Source organism: Protopterus annectens, chromosome 3.part0 (genome assembly GCF_019279795.1).
Source record: "Protopterus annectens isolate FY-2018-M chromosome 3.part0, PAN1.0, whole genome shotgun sequence".
Classification (NCBI taxonomy): domain Eukaryota; kingdom Metazoa; phylum Chordata; order Ceratodontiformes; family Protopteridae; genus Protopterus; species Protopterus annectens.
Window position 1 is genome coordinate 70493609 of NC_056731.1, and position 10460 is coordinate 70504068.

The window sequence follows — 10460 nt, forward strand, 5'->3', positions numbered from 1 at the left end:
TATATTGCATATATGCATGTTCAAGTTATACAGATTACAATTAACAGCAGGGCATTTAATGCTACAATAACACTTCTCTTCTGCTGCATACATACCACTTGCTTCACTCAATCTCTCCAATGTAGTCTCATGGGCCCAGCAATAAACTCCCAATCCCTGGAAGCTGGGGGAAAGAACAATAAAGAACAGAGGAACATTATTCACGCCAGTCTTGCCCATATTAAGCTAAGCCTTAAAATTACTCTCTTTAGTTGAGACTTACATAGCTGTGGGATGTCTGCAGTCCTAAATTCCTCCAACCAATGGTTGAGAGTATCCCTCTGTAGGTCATTGAAATGATGCCTACATTGTTCTCTGGTGCATGGGATACCAGTGGCACTAGATACAGCCTGGGCTAAACTATTCCACATCTCAGAATTGTACTGGGAGCCAGAATACTTCCCCTGCAGAAGCCTTTGGATGTGGTGCTTTACCAGGAGACCAGTAGATATCCTGGACACACCACCTCTTTGCCATAAACCTGGCGCCTTCACCACTATCAGCCATGTTTACCAGCAGACCTAGAGCAATGGAGACTGATACTTTCTCGCCAATTCTAGTTATTGCATTTACTAGGAGTGAACACACTCGAGCAGTGCTTTTGTACAATAGTAAATGAACAGCAGCAGTGCCAAGCAGTGAGGAATTAAATAATTGCAATTGGAAAGTTAATCTGATACATGGTCTTAGTTTGAGGGGTGTCTACTGATGTAGCCTGGAAATATATATTGGGAATTGGAAGGTAACTGTTAGTTGAGTTAGGTTTGCAGACATGCACTGGGGGCAAAAATGTAATGACCTGACACATTTGTTTTTAACTTTATACACTGAGAAAATTATACTGTGGGATTCAAATGTAGGCATAAAGGACAAAACATTTTCTTCCACAGTGTTGATTTTCCATCTTTGTCACAGAAGAAGTACTGTTCAGACATAGTCAGGAATCATACATAAATACAGGTGGCAGTTTGAACTGTTACACATGTATGTGTATGACCTGACAAGGTTATCAGATATAGATCCAGTTGTGTATGTGTCTTAGGCAATTTAGAAGCCCATGGAAGTCCAGATAGCAGAATTATACTTACAGAAATATAGTACACAGTATACCCTCAGTCATACATCTGAAAACACAATAATGGTGTCTCATCCCTTATACATATAATTCATATCAGCTCCGCTATCTAAAGTGTTATAAGTGAGAATGAATATAATGCGAAGTGGAACATCAGTAAATGTTTATGAAATATCCTGTATTAGAATCCAGGACCATGTGTATGGCAGTCCTACACTTACACCTGTTGCCATCAGAAAGTTGAAATAGCACTTGTTTATGTTGCAGTTCATTGGCATAAACTACACTGTCAAAACAGTAAAAAAAATAAATATTGCACACCCTATACTAGAGCACAGGACCATCTGCATTCTAGCCATATACTTACACCTGCTGCCACAGGACCAGTTATATGACATTCCCTAATTTACTAATCATTCTTAAGGTTTCTTTATTAACTGCTGTGCAACACTGCTTAGCAGGTTTGCCCAGTGTCCAATGGAATTAATTGAATTAATCTGGTTTCTATTTTTGGCCTATTGGGTCGTATCTACTTCCTGGGTGGGCTGGTTGTCCAGTTTGCACACTGCCTTGTCTTGTGCAAATGAGATAAGCACAGCCAAGCCCACCATTCATTTCCTCCAATCCCGTGATTGTGCTAAGCACTACATCACACGAATACTGGCCACAAAAAAAAAAGGGACAAATAATTGAAATGATGAAATCAGTCTATGACATACACACTAGAAAATGGTGGTTCACACAAGATATGTCTACATAGATCTGGATTTGAACTCTCACTCCAATGAACCTTCAGAACACAGGATGGGTGCCTTATCCCTATTTACCACACAAACAGTTTTGCAGCAAGAAACTGAAATCATTCTGCACGCAACCAACTGCAACATCATCTGCAGTAATATGAAGCATTACAACTGTTATTTGTACATTTATTATTTTTGGATGTAGTGCACTAAGTGATCACACAACCAGTTATGATTATTGTTTGCAAATATACAGCTCCGTCTTACCATTTTACCTGTCTCTGTGTGTTGGCCATTCTAAACTTATCTGACCAGTAATCTGAAACATACAGTCTGTAAGCTATTCTATATCACTGGCCTTAAAATATGTGAGGATATTAACTGGAAATAATATCATATGCAGTTGCCAACAAATGGAGAAGTTGGATGTTAATGAACACAACCTGTAAATTGTGTGCTGCTTACTTATATTTCCAACCTTGCATCTAACACTTTGTAGGTCTAACCTGACACACCCACTGGATGTAGGGGAGCCTGCAGTGCTGTTGCATTTTCCTTCTCCCAAACAGTAATCATTCACAGTTGCACTCTATTAAAAGCAAACACTGAGGGAGTACCTGCACTGTGTTTATATCTCATACACAGATCCAAGTATTTGGCATTTGGCAATTCTAATCAGTTCACATCTCACTGTGCCTACAGCCCTGAATTTACTCCATATAAAAAGGCAAATGTGTAGCTAGGCAAACTGAAGATGAAGAGACTTATTTATGTGGAGAAGACTAAACATGCACTTTTATTTTGGGATATATCTGCACAGAGGATTACTGAACTTCAGAAGGCATGCTTGCATTTGGTCCACTACATACTGCATATGCTGGAATGTAGTTAAGAAAAATGTAAAGCAAAGGCTTTTACACTTTTATCTGTATGCATTAGTTAGAAGTGTGCTTTTGCCATGGGCATGTTTGTCAAGGCATTTCACAGGCATACATGATTCCCAATACCTTAAAATGGAATGCTGTGTGATAAATATGTACAAATGTTTCAGGGACAGCTCATTTGATAGCAGTTTTACCATTGCAAAGATGGTTTGTCAGCAAAATGTCTCATTTGCCTGTTCTTTTTTTTTTTGGAGGGGGGCAAAGTAATGAAATACAAGGATATGCCACTCATTCATATTATTACACAATACACTCCAGGTTCAGAAGTTACCTTGCAAATGCAGCAGTTGCCACAGTTTTAGCTCAGGGCTGACTCTGTCTGATGCAAGCAGTACACAGCCAATACATGGGGGGGGGGGTAAAGTTTGTGAGAGTTGCCTTGCATCAATGTTAGTATATGTATGTGTGTAGGAGGAAGGTTTTAGGTTCTTAAGTGGTGAGTGAGTCTGCTACGTGATGTCTCTTAGCCAATGTGAGGGCATGCTGAGCATGCCTACATCTCCCTATACTCACAGAAGCTGGTGGTTCCCCCTCTGACTCCTCATCTGCCTGTGCCTGTGGTGACCTTGGCACCGGTGATGGGATGTGTGCTCCTTCCCCTTGCTGATCCTGCTGAAGCTGTTTTCTCAGGATTGTGTTGTGTAGCATGGCATATACTGTGAATATTTCAGTACATGCCTTTGGATTGTACTGCAGGATCCCCCAAATGTATCTAGGTACTGGAACCGTGACTTCAGAAGCCCAAACACATGCTGTATGATATTTCTGGTTTGAGTGTGTGCCTCATTATGGCATTCTACAGCAGGTGTGTGTGCATTTCTGATGGGTGTCATTAGCCACGGTTCCAGTGCATAACCTGCATCCCCCAGTAAATGACCCTGTGGGATATCCCCCCTAGCGAACATCTGATACAGTTGGGAGGTGTGCCAGATATGTGAGTTGTAGTAACTGCAGGGGTTGCCAGCTCACACATTCAAGATGGTTCCCTTGGCATTACAGATGACTTGGCAGTTAATAGAGTGGAGGCCCTTTCTTTTTATGTAGATCCTACCCCATTCCTCAGGTGGTGACTTAATTTCTATATGTGTGCAATCTATAGCACCCAGTACTTCAGGGTAGTGTGCTACACAGTAGAACTCCTGCATATTTCTGGCCCTATCCTCAGGAGTACAGGGAAAATGTATGTTGTTACTGGCATGTTGGAGCATAGCATTCAGGAATTGATGGAGGATACCTGTGACACCCCCCAACATGTCCCCTGTTGGTCACTGAAGGGTACCTGTAGCTAAGATTCTGAGTGCTACACATACTTTTGCTTCCACTGGGATGGGTTCCCCTCTGCTGGCCCTGGCTTTAAGTTGAGGATGACAGAGGTTGCAGAGTTACTGTAGTGTGTCTCTATCCACCCTGCAGCACTCTACAATTTCCACATCATGTAGGTTATGATAAGTTAAACAGGGCTTGAAAACTCTTCCCCTTCTTGGCCTAGGTCTACAGGCAGCAGCAGCAGCAGCATAGTCTTCAGTCTGTTGCACGTACAAATGAATTAAAGCAGCAGCAGCCCTTAACATTTTTTCCATGTGGACTCCTTTCTGTGGCTGTATTCGAGTAAGTTTTGGAATATGCAGGGAAATCCAGCACTGTTGTTTTATACTGTAGCTTGTTGACTAGCTTCTCCATCTTGGATTGGTTGATTAGCATACAAATCAGCTGCTTATGCTGTAATTAGCATGAAATGGTGTTTACCTTAGAGCCACTTACTGACTCTAAAACAATGTGCTACTGCAACAAACATACTCTAGAAATGGACAGTGTAGGTTTTATTGAATTTGGCTGATTGTTTGTCCATCAAAGTACCATTTATAGTCTGCTTGTGTTTCCAAACATCGATTGCCCTTTTTTCATTCACTTAAGCTACCACAAGTCACATGAAATGTTTCACAGAAAAATTTTAAACTAATACAGAAAAATTACTTCATTTAGCTTTTACACTTTGTTGTTAACTTATTACAGATTTTAGTCATTAACTTGCCCCATTTTAGTATAAAAAGTCACTCTGCATTGGTGTTAATCACTTCTTTGTTTTCGTATAGGACAGTTGGTTAATACTGCCCTTTTAAATAACAGGTATATGTAAAATTAATTACATGTTGATCTTTTTAGCATTTGGCAATAAAATTGCTTTGATTAGAAAATTTTACAGTTGCATTTTAAAGGTCTGTAGAAACTGCTGTCTGAAAAATCAGATTGTATTATCGCTTAAGTTAGTTGCTTGTGACCCATATTTGGACTATATAAATCATTATGTAATAGCGTTTGATAATTTTGTTTTTTGTTGTATGTACAATCTCTTAGTCTCCATTCCTTTGCCAATATTTTACTCATGCAACCACAAACCTACTATCTTGATCAGCATGAGGTTTTCATGTTGCATGCTGTTCAATAAATTCATACTTATTTATTTTATGATTTTCAGTCAAATTGCATTGCCATCTTAAGTAGTAAATAGTGGTTTCATGCACGACACAACATCAGAATCAGTATGAATGTGCAGTTGTATACTATAACATTATATTACAAATACAGAATAACATTTGGAAATAGACATGCGCTATGTGCAACCTTTGCTAGCTGCTTCAGTGTTAAAGTGGTACTCCTTCAGGGATGCGCATGCAGAAGCACTTGTACTTTGGCATACATACACTGCAGTGTGTAGATATGAAAGGATGTTGCTAAACAGTTAATGCTGAAAAATAGAGTTGTACTGCAAAACACAGAACATTTTGTGCCACATTTTGGTCAAGCTGCAATTCTGTTACTCTCTTACAATATATATATATATATATATATATATATATATATATATATATATATATATGTGTATATGTATATATATATATATATATATATATATATATATTTTTTTTTTTCCCCACCTTTACAAGGCATAATTTACATATATACACGTTTTATAATGATTTGCATTTCATGACGCCTTATGTTATACAGTTACTCATACAACCACCACAAGAGCTTCAATTCAAATATTAAAGTCTCTAAAAAAAACTTGAATTAACTTATTTAAGAAATGTTCTAATTAGAACATGAGGTGTAGGTGCAGTATCTGTACTAATTGTATGCGAAGCTTTTCTCCCTGTCTGCCCATTCATTCTCATCCCCTTGGGAGCATACAGAGCTGGACTACCCAGTAATCAAACCATAGACAGACAGCTAGAAATCCAGCTAGCTAGATAGATAAATAAAATGACTGATAGAGAGAGAGAAAAGTATGTTTATAAGTAGATGTTTATTTCATTTTTATGCATTATTTGCTGTCATATTGCACTGCCCCAGTAGGTGGCGAACTCATACATATAAACATTTTTACTGATTTTTTTTTTTTTTTGCTACTGGTATCAGTATGTAAGCAATACTAAAAACATGATGATTCACTGCTTGTCAAAGACATGCACATTATCTGGTAAACATCTTTTCTGCAAATGAAGGTACGGTATCTGGTAAACATGTTTGCTGCAAATGAAGGTACCTTTCATACTTCACAGTACCTAGACTTTGAAAATATAACAGATGCAGAAAGGAACAGCCACTCTCTTGCTATCTCCTGCATCTGTATTACTACTGTAACATCAAGATAAGTTATTGATACAACGTCTCTAAGATACTGACATACATATATAAAGATAATACACATCACAGGTCAGAAAGGAGTCATTTACACTGAAGGGGTATTAAATATAAACTATAAGAATGACATAAAAAGATGTTCAAACATCATGTAAAAAAATGTAGGACAAAAGATAGAATCTGTGCTTCTTTCTTTGATAAACACTTCATGCTGAAAGAAATTTAACTCTGAAATATTGCTGAACCATTTCTTTTCCATGTTTGTAGAAAATATTTATTGAGTTTTAAAATATGCAGGTAGCTAACTTGTATGTTCATGCTACTGCCCAAGATGTCTTTTTTTGCAATATTTTATAGTACAATGAGATTTTGAAATATGAGGTCTCAGTAAGTTAACATTCTTTTACAACATCAAAGATTTAGCAAAAAAAAAAAATAAATAAAAAAGAGATCATACCTGTAGTCTGAACCAGTCAGATCATGGTCAAATGGGGCACTAGGCAAGATAATATGTCAGTGTCCCAGAGCAACCCCTCCTGGAGCATCCCCTTACCCTCCCCCCCAGCAGCAGCCCCCTTCTTAGCCATTCCAGTGTTCCATTACTTGGCTATTTCTTCCTAGTTACCATAAACACTATTCAAACGTGTCAGTGTGCATACTTTTTTCTTATTTACTTCCACAATGATTACAGATATTGAAATAAACATTTTAATTTAAAATTTTATAGTACGAACACCGATAGCCATTTGCTGAAGAAATAATCAGCTTGCTATAAAAACTGCATTTGCCCGGTTTTGCGTGCCAGGCAGCGCTGGTTAGCTAGGGTATAACTATTCCCGTCTCCACAAAGTCTCCTCATCAATTTTTCCCTTAGAACTAGACAAACTTTCAACTCAAGTACTCAAGCCATTAATTTCTCAGCCTGGCACTTGCTCAAAACTCATAGCAAGCACTTATAAACCCTAGCACTAAACCCCCTATACTGTACAGAAGGAGAAGGCTCTCTATTCGACCTTACCAGCCATTCAGTAAAACAGTTCACTGTACCTATCCAGGTATGTCTAAAGGGCAGTTTCAGGTGTACTCTCCAGTCCAACTGGTGAATCTGGCATTTTGAGGCAATGTTACAACTGCCTCATGTGCACAGACAACCCTCTCCTCCTACCACCAAACACTAATACATGTGAGAGATGCAATTATACAGCCAAACTGGAGGCTAAGCTCTCTCAACCCAAGACTGGATCAGACAGTCAAGAGGAAAAGGGAAATACTAGCATCACACCACCAGTCTCACATAGACCCATTAAACCAGCACAGGCAAAAAACACACATAAATAAACGAAAACATGCTCAGAGGCTCTAAATAAAAATCTGCAAAAGGAACAGAGACCTCCAAAGCATACATCCAAGCAACCTTCACCCCCCCAACACAAACCATGAAACGCATACTTCACAAAACCAGTGTGCCACACAATCACAGCCCTTAAGCCAAAATAATATACCCAGCATACTAGTAATAGATGACTCTATAGTCAGGTACACTGACGTCTCACTCACTAGGCTGAATAAGGAGAAGGTTACTGTTAGTTGCGTGTCGGGTGCCAGTATCCGGCACATAACAAAAGCACTCAGGTCACTCCAGAACAAGTACAAATACGACTCTGTCATTGTCCATGTTGGTGTGAATGACCTGAGCCATATCTCCCTGGACTACATGAAAAGAGACATGGAAGAGCTCTCTGATTACGTAGCCCAGGCCGGTATGACCCTGTCCCTGAGTAGCATCCTGCCCTCACCAAGAATGATACCACAGTATAAAGAAAAAATTATCAATTTCAACAATTGGCTAAGTTTCTGGTGTCATTCAAAGGGGATACAGTGTCTGTCCACCTGGGATGACATGCTCAACAAGCCATGCTGCTTCACTAGAGACGGCTTGCACCTGTCACCTTTTTGCTTTTGAATATTGGCCAAGGCTCTTGCCACCCCCATAGTGCCTTTTTTAGGCAAGGCTCAAAAGACAAACCCACTGCTGTAAATAGTACAAGTAACAAAAAACTGAGGGTACTCAATGCCAGAAGTCTAAACCTCAAAATGCACACACTCGAGGCACTCCTCAGTATGGAGAAAATCAATATATGTACAGTAACAGAAACCTGGTTTAAGACTCCAGAGAGCACCTCGGTGCTACCAGGCTACAACTCATACCATACATTTTGGCCACAGAACCCGGACCGAAATACAAAAGGCGGGGGCGTATCCAAATTCATCAAGGATACCCACACCTCAAGGTTAGTGGCACAGCACGATGCTTCAGAGATCATCCACATGCAACTAACAACGGGCAAAACTGTAATTCAAATTGTAGCTTGCTACAGATCACCCACCATGTCCCAGGACCCCCATTCCGTGTTTCTGGAAACACTGGGAAACATAAAGGTCCTACTAAATACCCTAATACTGGGTGATTTAAATTACCCACACATTAACTGGGAGAACTACTCAAATACTAACTCCCTTGCCCAACATTTCCTAGAATTTATAAACTCAAACACCCTGGGATCAACTGGTCAACACTCCCACCAGAGATGACAACATATTGGACCTGGTCATCACCAACATGGGCGACCAGTGTTCCACACCGGAGGTCAACCCCTTGCTGATTAGATCTGACCATAAACAAATCATTTTGGATATCCACATTCCGTCCCCACCCCCGGACAAATAAACCACCATGAAAACTTTTCGAAAGCAAACTTCACGTTACTTAAGACAGAGAGGGAAAGTTTCAAAGCCCCCATGCTAAAGGATAATGCTGTCCAAGCTGCAATAGTCTTTACTAATGCACTCTACAGGCACCTACAAGAATGCATGGCTCGTGTTATCCCAAGCAAAACCAAGACTCACTCCTCCAAGAAAAGGAAACCAGTCTGGTGGACCTCTGCCATAAACAAGCTATACAATAGAAGAAGAAAACTAGTACAGAAAAGAGTAAAATTCCAAGAAGGGAAGACATCCCTGATCAGTATCAGCAAGAAACTATGATCCCACATAAAATCATCCAAGGCGAGCTTCGAAAAAAAAATTGCCAAGGACTCCAAAGATAACCACAAGGCATTCATTAGCTATGTCAAGTATCTAAGTGGCAATGCTCAGATCTGCTCGGAGTTAGTGCAGAATGGCACAAAATACATTGAACCGACCAAAATCGCCAACATACTGACAGACAGGTTCAGTGCAAACTTCACCCCCTCACCCCCAAAAGGGCCCATAACCATACCAGAAGAATATAGAGCCCCTGAAATCACAGACACTCAGGTTAAAACAGCCCTCTCAAAGCCAAAAACACCGCACCAATGGGACTGGACGGTGTCCCAGGCTGCGTCTTACATGAGCTCAAAGACAAACCAACCCCTCACCTAAACACGCTGTTCAAACTCAACCTCCACACAGGCTACATACCCATAGAGTGGCGCACAGCAACAGTTATTCCACTCCACAAAGGTGGAGCCACAATAGACCCAGGGAACTATCGCCCTATAAGCTTGACTAGCTTGGTCTGCAAGGCTATGGAGTGCATCATCATGGAACTCATTAACAGAGACATTGCGAACCTCCAAACACTGGACCCTACCCAGTTTGGCTTTGTTAAGGGCAGATCTTGCCTCCTAAACCTTGTGGACTTCTTTGAGACAGTTACCAAGACTATAGATGAGGGAAAGGTGGTACACATAGCCTACCTAGACCTCGCAAAGGCCTTCGATACCATTCCCCATTCTGGTATTATAGAAAAGCTCACCAGCCTGAACATAAACCCCTACGTCACAAGATGAGTTGCCAGCTGGCTCATGGACAGAACCCACATGGTGAGAGTTGCGGGAGCTAGGTCCAACTCTAAACCAGTTACAAATGGCGTTCCACAGGGCTCAGTTCTAGGACCCCTCCTGTTCAGCATATAATTCTCAGAGGTACAGGCAAGCTCAGGAGGATGATGGCTGACCAAGTTCGCAGATG

At 40.4% G+C, this 10460-nt stretch overlaps 1 protein-coding gene across 2 annotated transcripts in view; it reads right to left on the reverse strand.

The window, feature by feature from the left end:
• LOC122796262 (C-C chemokine receptor type 4-like) overlaps positions 1–10460 on the reverse strand; it is a 418095-nt gene that overhangs the window by 179987 nt on the left and 227648 nt on the right. The window lies entirely within an intron of this gene.